This window comes from Herpailurus yagouaroundi, unplaced genomic scaffold (assembly GCF_014898765.1).
Source record: "Herpailurus yagouaroundi ecotype Mexico unplaced genomic scaffold, PumYag 28, whole genome shotgun sequence".
Lineage (NCBI taxonomy): Eukaryota > Metazoa > Chordata > Mammalia > Carnivora > Felidae > Herpailurus > Herpailurus yagouaroundi.
In genome coordinates, this window is record NW_024412376.1 from 68,319,349 (window position 1) to 68,344,167 (window position 24,819).

The 24,819-nt window shown below is 35.0% G+C and overlaps 1 pseudogene; it reads right to left on the reverse strand.

Annotated features, from left to right (window-relative positions):
* On the reverse strand, positions 1-23,924 carry LOC121037389 (60S ribosomal protein L34-like; annotated as a pseudogene).
* Between the last annotated feature and the right edge of the window lie 895 nt (positions 23,925-24,819).

Sequence of the window (24,819 nt, forward strand, 5' to 3'; positions counted from 1 at the left end):
TTACAGGGCAGAAGTCACTTTGGAGTGGTGCCAGTCCTGGCTGGAGCTACCGGCAAAGTGTGGTGAGGCAGGAGCTACTTTGGAGGAATGCTTGCCGAGGCAGGCAGTTTGGTTGAGGCAGGTCTGCAGGGCACACTGGGGCAGGGCACACTGTGGTAACAAGGTAATGGAGAGAATCCAGTCATCTAGGACAGCAGAGGACCAAGAAAATGGTACTGTCCAGCATTTTTGTTCCTAGAAAAGTCTCCTGCAGATCTCTAGCACACATTATAAGATTGGTCAATAAATCTCCTTCACATATACCCCAAGCACATATACCCCAAACTGCTGCTCTGTGCTGTGTCTCACCTCAGTTATTATTATTATTATTATTTTTTTAAGTTTATTTATTTTGAGAGAGAGAGAGAGAGAGAGAGAGCGAGCAAGCAGGGGAGGGGCAGAGAGAGCTGGAGAGAGAGAATCCCAAGCAGGCTCTACACCATCAGTGCAGAGCCCAACATGATGCTCAATCCCACGAATCATGAGTTTGTGACCTGAGCTGAAATCAAGAGTCAGATGTGTAACTGACTGAGCCATCCAGGCGCCCTTCCCCTGAGTTATTTAGTGTGCTGTCTCTTTAAGGGTGGGGACTCCGTTTCCTATCACCTCTGGATCTCCTAGAATTAAGCCTCACTTATTTTCAAAGCCAGACATCATGGGGACTCATCTTTCCAGTGCAGTTCCCCAGGGCTAGGTGTGCCCAGTGTAGGGTTTGATCCCATCACTCCTCTGTGCTTGTAATGTCCCTCCTGTTTCTGGTTGGTCACACAGGGGGTTTGGTTCCTGACCATGTCTCTACCCCTTTTACCTTTTTTGATGTGGCCTTCTCTCTATAATTAGCTATGGAAAATCTCTTCTGCTAGTCTTCAGATCATTTTTAGAATTAGTTACATAGATGTAGTTGTTACTTTGGTGTCTGTGGGGACAAGGTGAACCCAGGATCCCCTTACTTTGCAATCTTCTCTATTAGTTTGTTTACATATTTTATACCTTTTTTCCTATATGAACACTTCTGTAATAGCACATCAGGGAAAACATTGTATTTGGGCATCCTATTAAAAGTCAGGCATCTCGCTGTGGTCCCACAAGCTCTTTTTTTTTTCCTTGAATTGAACTATTATGAGAATTAGAGGTTCATTTTATATGAAATAGTTAAGACAACTGAATGCCTTCATTATACCTGGGGGAAATGCACAAGAACTGGATTTTTTCTTTTCATTCTGCCTTTTAGCTCCCAATCAAAAAAAATTTCTCCTAAAAAATTATTTGTGCCTTTATTATGATGCTATGTCTTATCTGGATTTAAAGAAAAAGAAAGCACACAAGAAGAAAATGTTGTGCCCATGTTACTATAAAGAATAATGTTAATTTCCATTGGTGTTCATGTGGAATTGGAAAAATGATCATTTCATGGTTATATGCCCTCCTACTTCACTTTGCTACTATTAAGGTACCAATTTAAAGCTTGAAAAAGTATCTGTTCGTTAATGCAAAAAACAAAAGCACATTTTGGTTTCTATTGACTTGAAAATCAGTGACTAAAATTATCAACAATGATATTAAATTTTGACTGATTATTACTCTCTCCCTAGTGTCCTGATTCCAACAATCTTCTATCACACAGGGTGGTCCATTGAACCCTATCTACTTTCTCATCCAGAACTCCTCTTAAACTCCTTCCTAGAGCAGATCCAGACTTTGTACCTGAAACTTACACATTTTAGAGGCTTTTTTTTACGATAAAGAATAAGGAATACAAATATAAAATTAGAGATAAAAATAAATCTTGGATAAATATTCTAAATATAGGTAAATATTTTAGTAAAAATTGGAAAAATTATCAACTAATTGCAACTTATAGACAGTTTCAAAAATAACAAAAATACAGAAAAACAATAACATGATATTAACTCTTTGACTCACCCTTAAATGTTTTTTATTCAAAACTTTTAGTTTCAGTTCTATAATTGCTTCTTTTTATGATAACCATATTGCAATATAATTTTCTATAGAGAGAATAGAAAGATATTTCAGATTTACTTCAGTGTAATCAAAATTTGTTGTTGTTGATCGCTCATAAAAATAAATTTAAAATTCACAGGTTGTAGTAGTAGCAAATAAAAAAAAAACATTTAAGACATTTTAAGACAACAGAAACTGTAATGCAGGAAAATATTTGTTGATGTGATTACTTCTGCATATATATAAAGAATATAACCAAAACTTTAAAAAACTGAATGTTTACAACAAATAAGTGAATGAAACTTTAGTAGTTTAAAGGAAGATATTGAAAACCAGAACATAAGTAAGTATAGAAGATAAATAGAAAATCAGAAAAAAATACTTACAATGACTAGAAGCAGGATGTTTCCTGAGTGCTCACTTTTGACATGGTTTGTGGAAAACATATCTGTGACATTATTGAAAGCCTATTTTGCTGTACCTTTCTGTAATATGTTGAATAATTCTCCCCCACCTCATGCAGCAATATGCCCACCTTAAATCTGTAAATGTGACCTTATTTGGAAAAATGTCCTTGCAGATATAATGACGGTAAGGGTTTTGAAATGAAATCATTCTGCATTGGAGTGGGCTCTAAATCCAGTGACAAATACTATTAAGAGGAGAGAAGGGGGGAAGGACACACAAAGGAGAAAGTAATGTGAGAATGGAGGTAGAGATTTAAGTTACACAAACCAAAAGCCAAGGGAATCATGGAGTCACCAAAAGCTGTGAACGGCAAGGAAGGATTCTCCTCTAGAGCCCTCAGAGGGAGTATAGTCCTACTGACATCTTGGTTTTATGCTTCTGACCTCCAGAACTAAAAAGGAATAAACTTCTGTTATTTTTATGTCACCTAATATCTGCTAATTTGTTACAGCAACCATAGGAGACTAATAAGCCTTCCTAGGCCAGAAGGACTCAGAAAACAAAACAAAGCATATACATAAGCATACACACAGACACATACTATACATACATACATACATACATACATACATACATACAAATATATGTGTCCACTTTTAAAATTATTTTTTAGTTTAAATCCAAGATAGTTAACATATAGTGTAATAAAGATTTCAGGAGTAGAATTTAGTGATTCATCACTTACAGAAAACACCCAGTGTTCATCCCAACAGGTGCCCTCCTTCATGCCCATCACCTCTTTACCCCATTTCCCCACTCAACACCCCTCCAGCAACCTTCAGTTTATTCTCTGTACTTAAGTCTCTTATGATTTGTTTCCTTCTCTGTTTTTATCTTATTTTTGCTTCCCTTCTCCTATGTTTATCTGTTTTGTTTCTTAAACCCCACATACGGTTAAATCATATATTTGTCTTTGACTGACTTATTTCACTTAGCGTAACATACCCTAGTTCCATCCATGTTGTTGCTAATGGCAAGATTTCTTTTTGATTTCTGAGTAATATTTCATTGTATATACCACATCATCTTTATCCATTCATCAGTCAATGGACATTTGGGCTCTTTCCATAATTTGGCTATTGTTGATAGTGCTGCTATAAACATTGGGATGCATGTGCCCCTTCAAATCAGCATTTTTGTCTCCTTTGGATAAACACCTAGTGTGCAATTGCTGGGTCATAGGATAATTCTATTTTTAATTTCTTGAGGCTATTTTCCAGAGTGGCTGCACCAGTTTGCATTCCCACCAACAGTGCAAAAGTGTTCCCCTTTCTCGACATGCTCTCCAACAACTATTATTTCCTGAGTTGTTAATTTTAACTATTCTGACAGGTGTGAGGTGGTATCTCATTGTGGTATAGATTTGTATTTCCCTGATGATGAATGATGTTGAAACACATGATGTTTTCATGTGTCTGTTAGCCATCTGGATGTCTTTTTTGGAAAAGTGTCTATTCATGTCTTTTGCCCATTTCTTCACTGGATTTTTTGTTTTTTGGGTGTTGAGTTTGATAAGTTATTTACAGATTTTGAATACTAACCTTTTATCTGATATGTAGTTTGCAAATATCTTCTCCCATTATGTCAATTTCCTTTTATTTTTGTTGATTGTTTTCTTCATTGTGCAGAAGGTTTTTTCTTGATGAGGTCCCAATAATTCATTTTTGCTTTTGTTTCCCTTGGCTCCAGAGGCATGTCTAGTAAGAAGTTGCTGTGGCTGAGGTCAAAGAAATTGTTGCCTGTTTTCTCCTGTAGGACTTTAATGGCTTCCTGCCTTACAATTAGGTCTTTCATCCATTTTGAATTTATTTTTGTGTATGCTGTAAGAAAGTGGTCCAAGTTCATTCTTCTGCATGTCACTGTCCAGTTTTCTCAAACCATTTGCTAAAGAGACTGTCTTTTTCCCATTGGATATTCTTTCCTGCTTTGTCAGAGATTAGTTGGTCAAATGTTTGTGGGTCCATTAGGCTTATTTATTTATTTAGAGAGGCAGAGGGAGGGAAAGAGGGAGAATCCCAAGCAGGCTCCGTACTGTCAGTGTGGAACCCAACATAGGGCTAGGACTCACAAACCATCATGAGATCATGACCTGAGCCGAAATCAGGATTCGGTCACTCAAATGACTGAACCACCCAGGTGCCTCACCTGTCTGCTTTTTCTAATTTGAGGCGTAAAATGGCACCTAATAGTTTTAATCGGCATTCCAGTTTTTCAAGAGTGTTTGGTTACTTTATGATATGTTTGCTAGTGTTCATTTTTGGAGACAATTTCCCTTGGGTTTCTAATTTTCCTCATATTTTCTGAGTAAGCCATAGACTGTTCTTTTTTTTATGACTATCTTTTCATAGAAAACAACCTTGGAAAATGATTTATTCCCCCTTGTAGGGATGGACAGGCATGTTACTACTTATTATCAAAGATTGGGATTCTTAAGCTCAGGTTTCTCTTCAATAGCACTACCCTCTATGTGTACAGGTGTCATCTGATCCTCTTTATGTGGTTCTGTGATAACTGGGACTTGTAGCACAGTGCACTGGAGATACCCTGACTACTGCATTTACCATGAGTAATAAACTGTCTGTCTCTGACCCAGGTGTCTCTTATCTTCTAGCAGCATCCATAAAACTGTGTCAGGCTAATTTGTTAGCTTGTAAGTGGTACAAAATCTATTTTTCAGAATCTTCTTAATATATATGACTGTCAAACATGCATCTCTGTTTGGCCTTTATCTAGGTTACGAGTTCATGACTAATACTTATAACAGTCTCCTGGGCATTATGCCTGAAAAGGCCCATAACATCCCATACTGAACATGCTCTGAAATTGAGTTCATAATTTTTTTTCAAGTACTTTTTCCCCTCTTTGAATCAAAACCTCAGTTAATATGGTCACCATCTTACACTAAGAAGTATTTGACTCTTTTTTCTTCTGCTTCATAAAATCTGCTAATCCTTCCTGTTATTTCCAAAATTGCTTGCATATACTCTTGTCCATATACCTGTCTCTGCCCGTGTACTGGTCTAGGTCCTTTGAGAAGCAGATGTCAACATGTTAGAGGAAATATGTGAGAGAAAATGGTGAGAAGCAGATGTCAACATGTTAGAGGAAATATGTGAGAGAAAATGGTGAGAAGCAGATGTCAACATGTTAGAGGAAATATGTGAGAGAAAATGGTGAGAATTCTGGAAAGTCTGGGAGAGCCAGTAGATCATGATACAAGATTTCCCTGGAGTAAAGGAATAAAGTTTGGGTGAGAGTGTCTAAGAATGGGCCTACCTTAAGTATTCTGCTGACATCTACAGTATTCCTGAGGGCAGTCTTTGAGAAGCACAGGATGGCATAAATGCCTCAATGGTGACCTGAGTCAGTTATTTTCCCCTATTTGGAGATCTGCAAAATGCTTTTTCCTGGTTGTCATAGCACTCATGCAGGTTTTTGTGGTGTTTTTATAATAGTTTTAATATTTAGCTTTATCCAGAAACTCCCTATGGTAATGTGTCCTCAAGTGTGTTGCTAGAATTAAGTTCCTAGAATACAAATCTGATCATTTACTTCTCTCTTTTTTTTTTTAAAGTTTACTTATTTTGAGAGAGAGAGAGAGAGAGAGAGAGAGAGAGAGCGAGAGAGAGCATGTGCAGGTGGGGAAGGGGCAGAGAGACAGAGAAAGAGAGAGAGAAAGACAGAGGAACCAAAGCAGGCTTTCAGCACAGACCTTGGTGAAGGTCTCAATCCCATAAACCATGAGACCATGACCTGAACAGAAATTAAGTTTGTTGCTCAACAAACTGAGCCACCCAGGTGCTCCCTGACCATTTACTTCTTTGTAAGAAAGTATGAACATGTTCTTATTACTGCTATCCTTCCAGGTCCTATGCCTTTAAAAGAATGTGTCTACCACAGTATTTCAAGCAAGAATATCCTAAGTTCTGCTCTCAAATTCAGTCAGTTAATTTGGCATAGCAACACATTTTTGGCTATTTTCCCTGTTGAGTGACTTAAACAAAACTTCATAAATTTTAGGGTTAGGCATGAGAGTCTTCTTGTACAATTTCCTCTACCTGGTATTTTGAGTTATAATTATAGCACTTAGGCCTAGAAGTCTCTTTGTTAGGGCCCCCAAACGCTTGCATTCACCTTATCTTCCACTCCATTCCTCTTAGGCATTCTGAGTTTGATGTTAAAATCTCTGCAGTGGCATGTCTGACAACTTAATTAGATCTGCAGACAGCACTTGTGAAAAATTTCTTCCACAGGGCTTGGGAGTTGAGTGCATATAAAGGTACACTTATATTCTTATGGTTTTTTGACAGTAATTTTTAATATTCATAATAAAGACCTTGTATTCTCCTCACAAATTTCATATGGGTCAAACTTTATGTGTGCTTACTTTAATTACTTTTAGGTTTGTTTTTTTTTTTTTATAGGATGGCTTATTTAAAGATTTTTAAATTTCTCTTTTGCTTTTAGAATTTTTCTTTTCTGGCATTTATTTTCATAGTTTCTATTTTCCCCAAATCTTAATTTTCCTTATTCTCAGTTCTCTAAAGAATTGAAAAATAAATGTAATTGTATTTTAATATGTCCAAATTGTGATTGTAATCTAACTAAAAATTAAACTAAATATAAAAGTTAATAAAATTGAAATTGTTTTATTTATAGTTTCAAAGAATATTTTACTAAAATATTCAAAATCCTATATTAAAGTTAAAATGAATTATATAAGTTATAATTAAATAATTAAATGAAATAAAAAAATTAAAAAGAAAACAAACATTTTATTTAATCTTTGGCATTTTTATTAAATCTGAATATTTTCAGATCAATAAAACCCTTTACAGTTCAGTGAACATGTTACCAAAGTGAAAATGGTATTAATTGCACTTTGTGATTGTTCATTTTATGGGTGTACTTGACTGGGCCACAGGGTCCTTAGACATTTGGTCCATTATTCTGGGTGTTTCTGTAAGGGCGTTTCTGGATGAGATAAACACTTAATAATGGTTGGCTGTATAGAACAGATTGCACTCTTTATTGTGCGTAGGACTCATCCAATTAGTTGAAGGCCTGAATAAAAGAAAAAGGCTGACCTTCTCCCAAATAAGTGAGAATTCCTTCCTTCTGCCTAATTGTCTTCTAGCTGAGACTTTAACTGAAACACTGGCTCTTCCTGGGACCTGAGCCAGCGTTAGGACTAATTGTATAACATCAGCTCTCCTGAGTCTCCAGCTTGCCATTCATCTCGTAAATATTGGAACTAGTCAGTCTCTGTAATAACGAGACAATTCCTTCTTTTTTAAAAAAAATTTTTTTAACATTTATTTTTGAGAGACAGAGTGTAAGTGGGGGAGGAGCAGATAGAGATGGAGACACAGACCTGTCAGCACAGAGCCCAATATGGGGCTCAAACCCACAATTCATGACCTGAGCCGAAGTTGGACGCTTAACTGACTGAGCCACCCAGGTGCCCCAAGACAATTCCTTCCAATAAATCCCTGTGCTTTCTCTCTTATTTCCACACCCATCTCTATTATCTATATCTATTTTGATTGGTTCTGTTTTTCTATAGAACCCTAACACACTCTGTATGCACTTTATGTCTAAATTATAATGCACACACACTCACATATACACATACATTTAAACATAAACAGATTATTTAATATTGGAAAAATCTCTTTGGTCATTGTAAGCCATTGTTGCGGCTACTGTGCTAACTTGTTCATACCCTGGTATCACAATTTGAGGCACCAAGGAAAGCAAGAAAACAGATGCTTGACACTGTACTTCATTATGCAAGAATTTATTACATTCTTAATGTCTGAGAGGAAGGATGTGACAAGTTAATTAGTCTTTTATCTTATCTAAGCACTTCTATCACACAATTCCTCTCTGCAATGCAAAATAGTGCTTGTCTTCAACAATAACAGTGACACCATCTGCCAATCTCCAGGGCACTCAGATGTAGCTGTGTTTTGTTATGAGGACCTAGAACAAGAAATATGAAGTAGTCCTTAGGACTGGAAAAGCATAAGTCACAACAGCAAATGTGTAGAGTACCTGTGAATGCTGGCTGATGAATCCTAAGTGGACATAATTGTGCGTGTGTATATAATGTGTGTTTTTATGTGTATGCCCACAATTTCCTTTTTTTAAAAAAAATTAATGTTTATTATTTATTTTGAGAGAGAGTGTAGCTGGATTCTCACAGAGTCATGACACCGAGGCTTTTCTTTCCAGGAAGCAACTTTATTCCTGCTGGCACCGCTCAGTTGGGTTCGTACCCAAAGAACTAAGCCCCGAACGCCACGTGGCATAGTTCTTAATATATTTTTTGCTTCTTTGTCTCCCATATATGGTAACACACAAACATGCAGTTTGATTAAGTGGTCTCATGTTACAAGGTCCTGAGGGATATTGTCACATACACATATAGCCAGGTTTCCTTGAGGTGTTTTTTTTTTTTTTTCTTTCCTTAGGGAGGGGACTCTACCACAAGAGAGAGCATGAGCAGGGAAGCGGTAGAGAGACAGGGAGAGATAGAATCCCAAGTGGGCTCCACATTCTCAGTGCAGAGCCCGATGTGGGGCTCAAACTCACAAACCACAAATCGTGACCTGAGCCAAAACCAAGAGTCGGACACTGAATGCACTGAGCTGCCCAGACACCCCTGTGTATGCCGATGATTTCTAAGTCCCTTAAAAGTGATGGATCTAAATCAGCAGTCCCTTTTTCCTGGGTGTCATGATGGTAGCGAGAGTCAAATCATTGACTCTCATAAGATTTCCATTTTGTTGGAGTTCAAAAATTTTAGGGTCTCACACTATGTTCTTCCTAGATGTACACTGAATATTTATGCTCTTCCCAAGTTCATATGTTGAAATATAATTTCCAATGTGATGGTATTTGGAGATGAGGCTTTAGTAAGTGATTAAGTTATGAGGGCAGAAGTAGTACCCTTATAAAAGAGGCCACAAAGAGTTCACTCACTACCTTTCTCCATTTGAGGTTATAGCAGGAAGATTGCCATTGATGAGCCAGAAAGCAGACCCTTATCCTGGGCTCCCCAGCCTCCAGAACTGTGGGAAATATAGTCCTATTGTTTATAAGCCACTTAGTCTCTGGTATTTGATTATAGCATCCTGAAAAAAATGGAGACACTGTAAAAGAAAAAGTAGACCTACTTTGGGGTAGACACTGCGTTAAGCTTAGTGCTTCAATGGTGAGCAACAGACATAATTTCTAACATTGCAGTCCCTACAGTCTACTGATATATACCCTTGTTAAACAGATGATTAGCCCAAGTTTGTGTTAGTAAATATGTAGCTAATTCTAATTGGACATTCTAATTGGTAGGGGATGAATCACTGCTATGCATGAAAAAGTTAGTTTCCACTAGGTACACATATAAATATCAAAGAAGGTAGTTTACCAAAGAGAATTCTGTGTTTATGAAAATGTCCTCTATTATGAAAATTAAAATTTAAGAGGATACCAGAACAGTGATACCTAGGGTCTTACATTCGAACTTTTTTGCCACATGATTTATATTTGAAGACACAAGAATGGATGAGAGCCCTAGTGACAAAGTATGGAGTAAATGTGAATGAGGAGAGGGGCCAGAACAATTTTTAAAATTTTTCATCAGGGAAACAAAACTGAGGCACATCAGCCAGAAACATAGTTTGATTTGACTGGTTAAAGTAGTTTCAGAGTTTCCTTGGCAAATACTTGATTCTTAACCTATTTAGATGAACTATGGATTATGCTTTTTTTGCTCTGTAGATTTTTAAAGTGTCATTGTTCTCTGAGGACTGAGTGTTCCAACAACAGTTTAACCATGTCTCTAGGACACAAAAAAATCAAACATTAATGAAATCATTATTATTAACTGGGGAGATTTTGGAACAAATTTCTGAGAAAAGATCAACAAATAAGTACATCAGTTAAAAGAATTCAACACCAGAACTGTATCAATAATTTGGAAATGATGAGCCAAATATATATGTTTAATATGTATTCATGTAGAGTCTAATACTTGGGTTCAAGAAATAACCACAAAATGTAAGAGGAGACAGTGGTTCAAATAGCACCTCATACAATTTAGAAATTTAATTTCTAGTAAGCTTAGGGTGAGTCAACAATAAGCGACAGCTGCCAAACACACTGATAAAATTTCAAAGTCCTGTAATAAAAGCATAACCTTTAGAATGAAAGAAGTAGTGTTTTTTTTGTTTTGTTTTGTTTTAGTTTTATACAGGCAAATAAAAGGTATAATGATAAACTGGAAAACTTTTAGAAGGCAGTTGTAGGAATGATGACAGTGCACAAACCAGAAGATATTTATCCTATAAAAGAGAAAGCTCAGTTGTCTTTAACTATGTGAAAAATTATCCATAAAAACTAGATTAGACTTGTTCTTTAGGTCCTGGTTTCTATTTAGATAAGGCTGCCAAGAAAGGAAATCGGAGTGAGTGACATTTTATCAGAGATGGAAAGGAGGTGATGGATTGAGCAGAATAAAGATCTGGGGGGAATAAGTATCATTTGAGTAAACAGCAGCTGCACAGGCTGAGGCAGAAAGGAAGAGGGGCTGGAAAAATAGTATTCCATACACAAATATTATGTTACAAATGATGTGTGTGTACATACACACAGATATATTCAATTATACATGTGCTTTACAAAATTATTTCACCAACCACCAATCTAGAGTCTTAGGTTATGGGTACACACTCAAAGTGGAAAAAAGCTGATATGAAGCATTTCAACAATGATGTCCCTTCAAACTAATCAGGGTTGCTTTCCCATTTGGTGGTTTAGTGAGGGCAATTAATCCTTTAGATTGTTCTTCTAGACTGTACCTTTGAAAATAAACAATACTAGTTTATTTAGCTAAAAGTTGTAATGACTAAAATTCTTCTACATCCATTTAGGCAAAATTATTGATTCAAGTTTATTTATTTTTAGTCTTCCTATTTTACATAGAAAAATACACTAAACAGTTGACTATTCAGAGGCAGATTATTGAAGTTTATCTGCAAATATTTTCTCGAGTTTTTGGTTGACATGCTTATCATAGACTTGCTAAATTAACTCCTTTGTTAATATTGTCTTGCCGCCTTTTCTCCCAGAAGATTATTTCAGGATAATTTCCTTATGTGAATTTTAATCATACTTCTGTAGTTGAAAATTACCCTTTTCTTAATTATAATTTCCTGAGGAGAGCCTTAAAGATTTTATCAGATTCCTTCTCAAGTGTGAATAATGCATTCAATTTGATTAAATAAAAGACAAAATAATTTAGATTTTATTTTTTTAATTTTTTTTGTTTATTTATTTTTGAGAGAAAGAGAGTATGAGTAGAGGAGGGACAGAGAGAGAGGGAGACACAGAATCTGAAGCAGGCTCCAAGCTTTGAGCTGTCAGCGCAAAGCCTGGTGCGGGGCTCAAACTCACAAGCTGTGAGATCATGACCTGAGCTCAACTGACTGAGCCACCCAGGCACCCCAAAATAATTTAGATTTTAGCAGATGTGAATGTAAAACAAAAGCAAGCCTGTAGTTAAAAAATCTCATTTCCTAAAATATAAGTACCTCTCTGATGTCCTATGATCTTTTACAGAATGTGTTCTCGCGCGCGCATGTGTGTGTATGTGTACCAATTTGATCTTCACAAAAAGATTTTGTTAGAATAGGTATTGTGTATATTGAAAAACAAATCATAGATGTTCAACAACTTTACAAAGAACTTGAACCACGGTCTTCATCCAGTTCAAGATAGTTTCCACTTTTAATTGATCACTTTCCTAGCAATGTTTTATTGGAAAACCAAATAAACTGATTAAGAAGAAAGAATGAGGAATCAGCCTCGTGACAGCATGAGTCCTTCCCCTTGTCTTTTCTTGTCAACTCATAACCAATAAAACATTCATAACCCAACAAAATTTCCTCTGTATGACATACTAGGACACCAGGGACATCCATACATCTGATATCTGAAGGAGAGTGGATTACATTTTGTGGAGGTGCTGGAACTGAAGGAACAGGAGAGGAGCCAGAGGAGAAGTGGCAGTGAGTGCCCACTCCCAAATATAGCCACAAGTCAACTCAAGTAAAAGAAACCAAAAACTTGTGCTATAGCATCACCTGCTGGAAAACAAAAGAAAGTCCTCTAATTCCCACCCTGTTGAACTGTTAAAAACAAAGTAAACAAAACTTTACCTCAATAAGAAAGGTGTTTACTACTTCAAATGCACTGGCAAAGGTACATCATCAAACACCTTGAAAGATCATGTAATATCTATCACAAAAAGAAAGTAACAAGTCTCCAGCAACCAAACTCAAAGTCAGGGAAAATTGGGATCTAATTGAGAATCCAAAAAAGCATTTATAAAGAAAGTGCTACAAGAAAATTCAGGAATTTAATAAATGTAAAGAAGGAGTAATTTATCAAAGACATTGAAATTATAAAAAAAAGAACCAAACAGAAATTCTGGAGGTGAAGAACTCAGTGAGGTGAATAACACATTAGAAAACATAGGAAATAGAGCAGATTGATGGAAGAGACAAAAATAATTGAACTGGAGGAAAGGAATCTAGAAATGATCAGGTGGAAAACAAGAAAGAACTAGTATTTTAAACAGTGAAGAAATCCTGTAAGAGCTATCATACTCCATTATGAGAGCCTATATAAAAATAATAGGTATGCCAGAAGGAGAAGGGGTTAGAGAGGTTATTTGGAAATAATAGCTGAGAATTTCGAAAACCTGGGGAAAGAACTAGACATATAAGTCTGTGAAGCTAATAGATCACTTACTATCTCAATGCAAAAAGACTCTTTCCAAGACACAGTATAATAAAGCTGTCAAAAGTCAATGATAAAGAAAGAATCCTTAAAGCAGCCAGGGTAAAATAAAAGAAAGTAACCTACCAAGAAATTCCCATTAGACTATTGGCAGATTTCTAAGCTGAAGCTCCATAGGCCAGAAGAAGAGAGTAGAATGATGTATTCAAAATATTGAAAGATAAGAAATGCTGGCAAAGAGTACTTTATCTAGCAAAGTTATTCTTCAGATATGAATGAGAAATTGAAGCTTTCTTGGAAAAACAAAAGCTGAGGGAGTTCACCATCACTAGACCTGTCTTACAAAAAAAATGTTTAAAGGAGCTCTTCTATCTGAAACAACCCCAAAATGACACAAAACTTCTAGTAATGTTGTAGACAAACTGAACCAGATAATTGTAACTCTTTTAGAACAGGGTGTTAAACAATTATATAATAAAGTTTAAAGGAAAAAAAGCATTAAAAATAACTATAGATACTATGATTTGGTAACTTAAGCATAAAAAAGGATAATTTGTGACAAAAAAATATAAAAAATGGGAGGAGGAAAATGATGGGGCCTATATAGGCAAATAAAGATAGCTGCTATCAGCAGAAAAAGGGTTATTTTATCTATGAAATATTTTATGCTAACCTCATCATAACAACAAAACAAACATCTAGAACAAAGACACAAAACACAAGAAAGGGGAAACTGAACAAATCATTATACAAAACCACCAATCTAAAAAGTCAGAGACAAAAGGAAAAAAGAAACAATGGAGTAGTACAAGACAGCCAGAAAACAAAATATAGAATGTCAGTAGTAAGTCCTCGTATATCAATTATCATCCTAAACATAAACGATTTGAACTCATTAATCCAAAGGTATTCAGTGGCTGTATAGATTAAAAAACAAGTCTAATTATATGCTGTCTTCAGTAGACTCATCTCAACTCCAAAGAAAAACAGACTCAAAGTATGGGAATGGACTATGATACTCCAGCCAATTGGTAATCAAAGGAAAGCAGGTATAGCCATACTTGGAAAAACTAGACTTCAAGTCAAAAATGGCAGCAAGAAACAAAGAAGATCATTATATAATGATAAAAAGGGTCCATACATCAAGAAGATATGACAGTCATAAACATATATGTTCCCAACATCTGAGAATCAAAATATATTGAGCAAGTACTAATAGATTTTAAGGGAGAAATAGACAATAACTAGGCAATAATACCATAATATTAGGGGATTTCAGCACTTCACTATAAACAATGGATGGATTGTCCAGACAGAATATCAACAAGGAAACAAAGAAATGTTGGAATTGAACCATGCTTTAGAAAAGTGGACTCCATATATATATTCCAACTACCAGCAACTGAATGAGTACATATTCCTCTCAAATGCACATGCAACATTCTCCAGGATAGATCGTATAACAAGCCACAAAACTAATCTTAGCAAATTTAAGAAGACTGAAATCATACCAACTATCTTCTCTGACCACAATGGCATGGAATTAAAAATCAGCAAGAGGAAGGTGAGTAGATCAGCAAATATGTGGAACGTGAACAACACACTTGCTTAATGGATCAAAGAATAAATCAAATGGATCAAAGAAGTCAAAAGGTAAATCATAAAGTATCTTGAAACAAATGAAAATGAAAATACAACATACCAAATTTTGTGGGATGGAGCAAGAGCAGTGCTGAGAAGTAAGTTTATAGAAATAAACATATATATTAGGAAATGAAAAAGGACTCAAATAAACAACCTAACTTTACACCTCAAAGAACTAGAAAAAGAACAAATTAAGCTGAAAGTTAGCAGAAGGAAAGAAATAATTAAAAATAGAGCAAAAATAAATATGTCAGAAAAAGAGTAAACAGGATAAATAAAACTAAAAGCTGGTTCTTTGAAAAGATAGACAAAATTGATCAATCTTTAATTAGACTAAAAAAAGACTCATATGCTTAAAATTAGAGATAAAAGAGGAGACATTACAACAGATAATACAGAAATACAGAGAATTATGAGACTACTATGAACGGTTATATGCCAACAAATTATGTAATCTAGAAGAAATTGATACATTTCTAGTAACACACAACTTACCAAGACTGAATCAGGAAGAAATAAAAAATATAAACAAACCAGTAATGAGTCAAGAGATTCAGTCAGTAATCAAAAAGCTCTCAACACAGAAAACTATATGGCCAAATGGTTTTACTAGTGAATTCTATGAAACATTTGAAGGAGAATTAATTTCAATCCCCCTCAAAGTCTTGAAAATAGCATTAAGGACGAGGGACAACTTCCAAATTTATCCTACAAAGCCAGCATTACCTTGATATTAAAACAGATAGGGATACCACAATAAAAGAAAATTATACACCAATATGCCTAATTAATACAACAAAAATTCTCAACAAAATAGTAGTAAACCAGATTTAAGAACACATTGAAAGGATTAAACACCATGACGAAGTGGGATTTATCTCTGAGATGCAAGGATGATTCAACACACACAAATCAATAAATGTAATTCATCACATCAATCAACAAAAAGTAAAAATCACAGTCATCTCAATAGATGCAGAAAAAACACGACAACAGCATGCAACATCTTTGCATGATAAACCCTCTTAACAGAGTGGGTATAAAATGAACATATCTCAAAATAATAAAGAGGATATATGACAAACCCACAGCTAACATCATACTTAAATGGAAAAAAATTGAAAAGATTTCCTCTGAGATCATGAACAAGACAATGTTGGTCACTCTTGCCACTTCTATTCAATATACTATTGGAAGTCCTAGCTAGAGGAATTAGGCAAGGCAAATAAATAAAAGGCATCCCAAATGGGAAGGAAAATGTAAAATTATTGATATTTGCTGACAACGTAATCTTATATATAGAAAAATCCCAGAGTCAATCAAAAAACTATTGGAATCAATGTGGCAGACTACAAAATCAACCTACAGAAATCAGTGGCATTCCTTTACATTAATGATGAAGCATCAGAAGGAGTAATAAAGAAACTGTCCCAATCACAATAGCATCAAAAACAATAAAATATTTAGGAATAAATTTAAGGAAGTAAAAGATCTGTGCAAATGAAAACTAAGATTTTACTGAAAGAAATCAAGACACAAACAAATGAAAAGACATCTTGTGTTCATGGATTGGAAGAATAAGTATTGCTAAAATGTTCATACTACTTAAAGCCATTTATAGATTCGGTGCAATTTCCATCTAAATACCAAAGGCATTCTTCATAGAAATAGAATAAATAGTCCTCAAATTTGTATGGAATCACTAAAGACCCCAAATAGCTAAAAACATTTCTGAGAAAAAAAGAACAAAGCCAGAGATGACATACTTCCTGATTTCAAATTATATTACAAAACCATAGTAATAAAAATAATATAGTACTGACACAAAAATAGATACACAGACCAATGGTACAAAATATCCCAGAATTAAATGCCAGTATATATGGTCAACTAATACCTGATGGGGAGCCAAGAAGACCCAATGGGGGGAAGATAATCTCTTTAAAAAATGGAGCTGAAAAAGCTAGAGAAACATATATAGGCAATGAAATTGGACTCCTATCTCACACCACTCACAAAATTAACTTGGAGTAAATCAAAGATTTAAACATAAGACCTGATACCATAAAGCCCCTAGAAGAAAACATAAGGAAGAATCCCATCAATATTGGTCTTGACAATGATATTTTGGACATGGTGCTAGAAGCACAAAAGCAAAAATAAATATCAACAAATATGACTACATAAAATGCAGAAGCTTCTGCACAGCAAAACAAAACAACTAAATGAAACAGCAGCATACAGATTGGTAGCAAATATTTGCAAGTCATTTATCAGATAAGAGGTTAATATTCAAAGTATATAAAGAACACAACAACAAAAAACCCCAAATTCTCTTAAAAAATGAACAGAAGAACTAAATAGACATTTTCCCAGAGGACATCAAAATGGCCAACAGACTCATGAAAAGATGTTCAACATCACTAATCATTAGGGAGTTGCAAAAAAAAAAGCACAATGAAATATCTCCTCATACCTGTTAGAATGTCCAAGAAGGCAAGAGACAACAAGTGTTGGTCAAGATATGGTAAAAAGGGAACGCTTACACATTATTGGTGGAAATGTAAATTAATCCAACCCTCATGGAAAACAATATGGAAGTTCCTCAGAAGTTTAAAAGTAGATCTATCGTATTATCCAACAATTCTACTTCTGGGCATATATCCAAAGGAAATAAAATAGGATTTCTACAAGAAACACACTTATGTCTATTGCAGCATTCTTCACAATAGCCAAGAAAAGGAAATAGTCAAAATTCCAATTAATAAATGAAAATATGAAAAGATGTGATACACACACACACACACACACACACACACACACACACACTGGAATATTATTCTGCCATGAGAAAGGATGATATCCTGCCATTTGTGACAAATTGGATGGACTTTTAGAACATTATGTTAAGTGAAATAAGTCAAAAAGAGAAATACAAGTACTATGTAATATCATTTATTTGTAGAATCTAAAACAGTCAAACCTGTAAAAACATAACAAAACAGAGTAAAATGCTGGTTACCAGGATATGGAGAATGGGGGGATAAGATTGATGGTATTTAAGGTGAGTAGTAAACAGGCCATAGAGATCCTAATGCACAATATAATGAATAGAGACAATAATATTGTACTATAATTATGTAATGTGATAAATATTGCTTCAGTGGGGATATTACAATACATATATGCATCAAAGTAACATGCTGTGCACCTTAAATTTACAAAATATAACGTGTCAAATTAAATTTTTAAAAAGAATAAAGAATGACCTAACCAAACTGGATTAAAATGTGATCATGAATATCAAATTCTGCAATATTTGACATTATAACTCCCTACTTTTTGAAACTGCATTCCGTTAGCCTTCTGGATTCTGGATTCAAATCAATCTTTTTCTAATGCTTCTTTTAAATTGCTTTTGATGTTTTATCCTTTTATGCTCTGAAACTCCATGTTTAATAGGGTTTTATTCTCCTTTTTGCAGCCTCTATATTCTACCTTAAGCATCTCAAATTTCTATTATCAGAATCCATCTGTCTTCCCAATCCATCAGTCTTTATTCTGAGCAGGATATATCATCTGTTGATAAAGATGTGATTGTGTAAAGATGGCAATTAGAGAAGCCTGAAAATGTTTACAAAAACAATTTGTTGGAATGCAACACAAAGTCAACTAAAAATAAGAAAAAAGCTTCAGTGAGAAATAAATATATTGAGAAATAAATGTAATTTGAAATCTAGAGCTTTGTGCTGCAACTGATTGGTGTGTTCCAAGAGTGTTCACAATTCCAGAATAAGAAGCTCAGAACACTAATGTGGCATTATTAGCGGAAGGAAAGAGGGATTCAGGGATGGGGGCAATCTTGTCACTTAAATGCTCAGGACTAAAGAGCATTAAGATATGAGTTCTGTGGGTACAAGGAATTGTCTGTTTAATTCACTGTCACCTATAATCATGCTAGTATCGGTAGTTGTTTAATCAATATTTATATCAATGAATCAAAAATCTGGATGGGAGAACCATTACGGACAATGCACATGGTGGATATTCTAGGAGACTTTTTATTAAATTGAATATTCTTTAAAATATAGCCAGTTTTAAAAATTGCTAGTTTAGGAATGAACTTATCCAATGTGTCATTCTTTTTTCTAACTGAACATAATCCTCAAATGACAATGTTAAAAACCTTAGGTTTGGGAAGGGTACGTTTGAAAAGAGGGTTGAATGATAAATATAGCATGTGCTTTTATTTCTTGGTCTGATTAGATTTGTATTGATTTTCTTTGTGTTGAAAGCAAAGTGTTTTATGCCTGTTTGGATTCATCTTTCTAGTTCATTTATTGTTGATGGAGAACACTAAGTATCAACTATAATTTTCTTAGAGCACAGATATTCTTTTATCAGTGGCAGTTCTGAGGTTATCAGAGAAAAAAAATGTGTGTAGAACTATTAATATGCCTAAGGGATATTCATGTATGGGTTTTAGAAAGCTTGCTTTGATAACTAAATAGTTTTATTTTGTATATTATTCTTATTATTAAAATTTTATTTTATTTTTTGAGAAAAACATTTCCTTTAATGCAGTAATTGACCTATTTTGACCACATGCCAGTTCTCTAGTTAGGAGGAGGTGAGAAACCTAATAGTCCCATTTTATTTTATCTATAAACAAAGGAATAAAGTCCCTAAAGGACATTGGGTACTAAAAGAGAAACGAATAATTTTTGGTCTGTTTTATTGAATAACTCCATTAATGACGTGTTTCATATGCAGCTAGAATTTCAGTTTCAAAGAACTAAGAAGTAAGAATTAACAGAAAGGATGGGGATCTTTAGCTAGGTTCCAAAAACACTGAGCAAAGTCAGAGTTCACTCATTTTAGTGATCTCTCTTAAGAGTATAAAAAAACCACAGTATTTACATAGCAAGATTGCAACTTTGTGTTTCTATCATATTGATAGAATATAACTGATATTTTGTAATGTTAATTAGATAATGAATAAAGTAACAATTGGTCCACAATATTCAAAAGACTTTATTCTACATTGAAAAATATGGTCATGTATTTCATTTGTCATTGGGTAAAGAAAATCCATACTGCTTTTGTGTAAATTTAACTTCTCTAAAAACATAGTCACAAACAAGCAACTATGGCATTTGTATTATTGGAAGTATTAACTTTCATTTAAAACAAATACTTTTTGAGAAAAAGGGTTTTAATTTCCTCCGTTTTCAATGTTTTGTAGGAGTATTTCGAACTCAGGGGCAATCAATATGTATGTTGAAGGCGAAAGTGGGACAACAATAGGGAAAAAAAATTGTCCTTTTGTATTTTATTACAGTAGAAACATAGCAACAATAATCTTGAGTGTTAATTTTACTGGGCTAATCCTTTATTGATTTGCTTGTCAAATTAGCTCTATAAATAGTATATTAATAAATGAATGATAATTAAATTAATAAATGCATAAAATAAAACCCAAAATAATACCCAAACTATCACAGGGATCACTTTCTGTTAGTTGATGAGTAACTTTCTTCAGGCTCTCTGCTCTAATGCTATCTTCTTAGAGGGATGTGGTAGACATGAACATATGCTGCTGAGCTTTTGTGACCTTGAAGCATAACTGATGCCCTCAACCAGTTCCACTATCATGTTGAACCAAAGCTATGATTCCTAAGGGCTGCTCTGAGCCAATAACTGACTGTAATGGGAGTAACTAATGATAGCCCATTCCTTGAATATGAGAAACTCTCTCAACAGGCGACTCTAGCTTGAAAACTGTCTTGTCAAAATTTGTTTAAAACTGCAGTGAAGTCTGAGATTCCACATACTCTGTTTTCTTCCTTTCTGTTATAAGGTGGTCTGAGATCTCACGCTACCATCTCTGGCTCTGCTCCTTCATCCTTCATGGACATTTTCCTCAATAAAGCTTTTGCTCATCTGACCCATCTTGGTGTCTGCTTTTGAAGAACCCAAGCTATCACAGAGCATCCCCTGATCATTTTCTGTAAAATATTACCCCATCATTTTCCAGTTTCTTTAGCCCAGCTTCTTCTTCTTCTTTTTAAAATATAATTTATTGTCAAATTGGCTTACATACAGCACCCAGTACTCATCCCAGTAAGTGTCCCCCTCAATTCCCATCACCCATTTTCCCCTCTCCCCCACCTCTCCCAGCCACTCTCAGTTTGTTCTCTGTATTTAAGAGTCTCTTGTGGTTGCCTCCCTCCCTCTCTGTTTGGAACTATTTTTCCCCCTCCCTTCCCCCATGGACTTCTGTTAAGTTTCTCAACATCCACATATGAGTGAATACATATGATATCTGTCCTTCTCTGACTGAAGGACACTCAGCATAATACCTTCCAGTTCCATCCACGTTGCTGCAAATGGTCAGCTTCTTTTTTTTAAATTAACACCTATTATCTTTTATCTGTTTATTTTCTCTCTCCCTCAATAGAATGTAAGATCCTTGAAGGTGGAGAATTTATTTCTTTAGTTCCTATAATGCAGCATCCGTACTAGTGCCTTTTGTGTGGTTGGCTCCAAATATCTGTTGAATGAATAAATGCAGGAAGAAAGAGCCTAACACAGGTGTGGATTCTGCCTATAGTGAAATTTAGTAATAACAGCATTAGTTTCTGTGTTGCTAAACACCCCTGTCGGTAAATAACTGAGAACATTTTAAGCATGTTGTAAGAATCTTTTGGTTATCTATCTGATAATGATTGAAGTAAGAGTTTCAAACTTTTAGTTATTAAATTACTTTTTAAACTCTTCAGCATTGCTAGAAGCAGCCTATACACAAAAGAGCCCTCGCAGTTTTGGTCCCCATTAAAATGGTATAAATAGCAATCACTGAACCCCTTCAGCCTTTCCTTTTTTTTAAATATCACCCAGAAATTACTTCTTTAGTTTTTTAAGTTGAATTATAATTAACATATGGTGTTAGTTTCAGGTGTATGATATGATTCAACAATTCTATACATTTCTTGGTGCTCATCACAATGAGTGTACACTTAATCCACTTTATCTGTTTCATCCATCCCTCCACCCATCTCCTCTCTGTCATCAGTTTGTTCCCTGTATTTGTGTATTTTTTTGTTCCCCTTTTTTGTCTTTCTTTGTTTTGTGTCTTACGTTCCACATATGAATTAAATCATATGGTATTTGTCTTTTTTTGACTGACTGATTTAATTTAGCATCATACCCTCCAGGTCCATCCATGTTGTTGCAAATGGCAAGATTTCATTACTTTTTTTTTAAAATTTTTTTAAACATTTATTTATTTTTGAGACAGAGAGAGAGAGAGCATGAAGAGGGGAGGGTCAGAGAGAGAGAGGGAGACACAGAACCCGAAGCAGGCTCCAGGCTCTGAGCTGTCAGCACAGAGCCCAACGCATGGCTCGAACCCACGGACCGCGAGATCATGACCTGAGCCGAAGTCAGACACTCAACCGACTGAGCCACCCAGGCGCCCCAAGATTTCATTACTTTTAATGGCTGAGTAATATTTCATTATATATATAGTAATATAACATATTTCATTGTATATAATGTATAATAATATATAAGACATATATCTATATAAACCTCTTAATACATTCATCTATCAATGGACACCTAGGTTGCTTTCATAGCCTAGCTATTATAAATAGTGCTGCAATTAACACTAGCAGCATACATCTTTTCAAATTACTGATTTCATTTTTTTGTGGGTAAATATCTAGCAGTGGAATTACTGGATCATATGGTAGTTCTATTTTCAATTTTTTGAGGAACCTCCATACTGTTTCCACATTGGCTGTACCACTTTCACTTTGCATTCCAACCAACAGTACATGAGGGTTCTTTTTTCTCCATTCCTCGCCAAGACTCATTCCTTGTCTTTTTGATTTTAGCCATTCTAACAGGTGTGGGGTGATATCTCGTTGTGGTTTTGATGTATATTTCCCTGATGATTAGTGATGTTGAACATCTTTTCATGTGTCTGTCATCTTTAGTCTTCTTTGGCAAGATCTTTAGTCAGGTCCTCTGCCCATTTTTTATTGGATTATATGTTTTTGTTTGTTTTTTGTTTTTTGCTTTTTTTTTGGTATTGGTCTATGTAAGTTCTTTACATATTTTGGATATTAACCTATTATCAGATAGGTTATTTGAAAATATCTTCTCCCATTCAGTAGGTTGCCTTTTTGATTTGTTTATGGTTTTCTTCACAGTGCAAGGAAGAGCTTACTTTAAAACACATGTTATTCTAAGTTACCACAATGATAAACTAAGCTAATGTCTATCATTATATGCTATAGAATACATCCCTTCTCTCATGTTAATTATTATTACTATTAATTATTATTATTTGCTGATTTCAACTCAATCAGGTGAGATGACTAATTACCTCTGAAGTAAATCACTATATTGATCTTTCTCCTTACTCTAAGTAAATAGACTACATTTCCACAGGTTTAAGTAGGAAGTGTTTATAAAGAAATATTAATAAGCTCGCAGCAACAACTCTAAGACCACACCATAGAACTTGGTGGTTAACTAATACTGCTGATCCTAATGCTTCAGTGTCATTTTGAAAGGGCTATCATAATTATTTATTATTTTATTTTTAGCTTTTAAATCATTTTATTACTCAAAATAAGCTTCATTTTATTACTTAGTTTTCTAACTGTGTTCTGTGCCTTTAACAGTTTCAGGATTTTCTGCTCCTCAATACAGAAAGCACACTTGATCCAGTCAGGGACACATGTAGCACATATGGAACCACCATAGGCCCTCTGACATGTTTTTTTCATTTTAGACAGCCTCATAAGAACTTTAGTTCTTATAGCATGGACCCTTTGAAGTCAGCCTGAAAACACGTCACATGCAGATTTTGGTACTTTCGCAAACCTCTGGGTATAAAAGTAAACAATTCTATTAGCAGGGGTTTGCAATAGCCTAGTTTTGCTAGAGGCTGTATTGTAGGATAGCTTATGACAGTATGTGAAACACTGGACCATTCAGAATGTCTCTAGACATATCCCTGGAAAAGCAAAGGCCACCATTATTACCATAAACTCACTGCCTTCGCTCCTGTGTGCTTCGACAATTTTGGTGTCCCGTTATTCCTGGCTTGTTTCCTGATGTGACTTCCTTATGAATCAGAGTCTCATGCAGCTGTATCAAACTGGCAGAGCCTGTCACATGTCCACAAGCTAGCGGAAGAGGTGATTAGAAATATAGAGTTTCAATTTGGGAAAACAAGATATACAATGAAGGGGCAATGGAAACACATATTGAATGCTTGATAGCTTTTAAATAGTTGTTAGTGAGAGATTTGCACTAAGATTAATATCTAATTCATAATGATACAACAGCAAAAAATTATAAAGAGCTTACTTTGTACATTTTTTTTCCTGAGTCCTGCATTTTTTTTTCTTAAAGTTCATTTATTTACTTTGAGAGAGACATAGAGTGCGAGCGGGGAAGGGGCAGAGAGAGAGGGAAAATCTCAAGAAGACTGCACTGTCAGTGCAGAACCCCAGGGAGGAACTCATGAGACTGTGAGATCATGACCCTGAGACAAAATCAAGAGTCAAACACTCAACTGACTGAGCCACCAGGTGCCCTGCATTCTGCATATTAATTCATTTTATCATTATATCTCCCCTGTGTGATTGATACTATTATTTATCCTATTTTATGGATGAGGAAACTGAAGCACTGAGATGTTAAAATCATGCCCAAGGTCACAGTGATTTCATATAATGAGATAGATGCAGGTAGTGTTTCAGGAGTCCAAATTCTTACTCTTAATCAATATACACATGATCTTTCACATATAAACAATGTCAGCAAATCAATATGGAATAGGCACAAGAAAAATGAGTAGAATATATGAATAGGAAAATCACA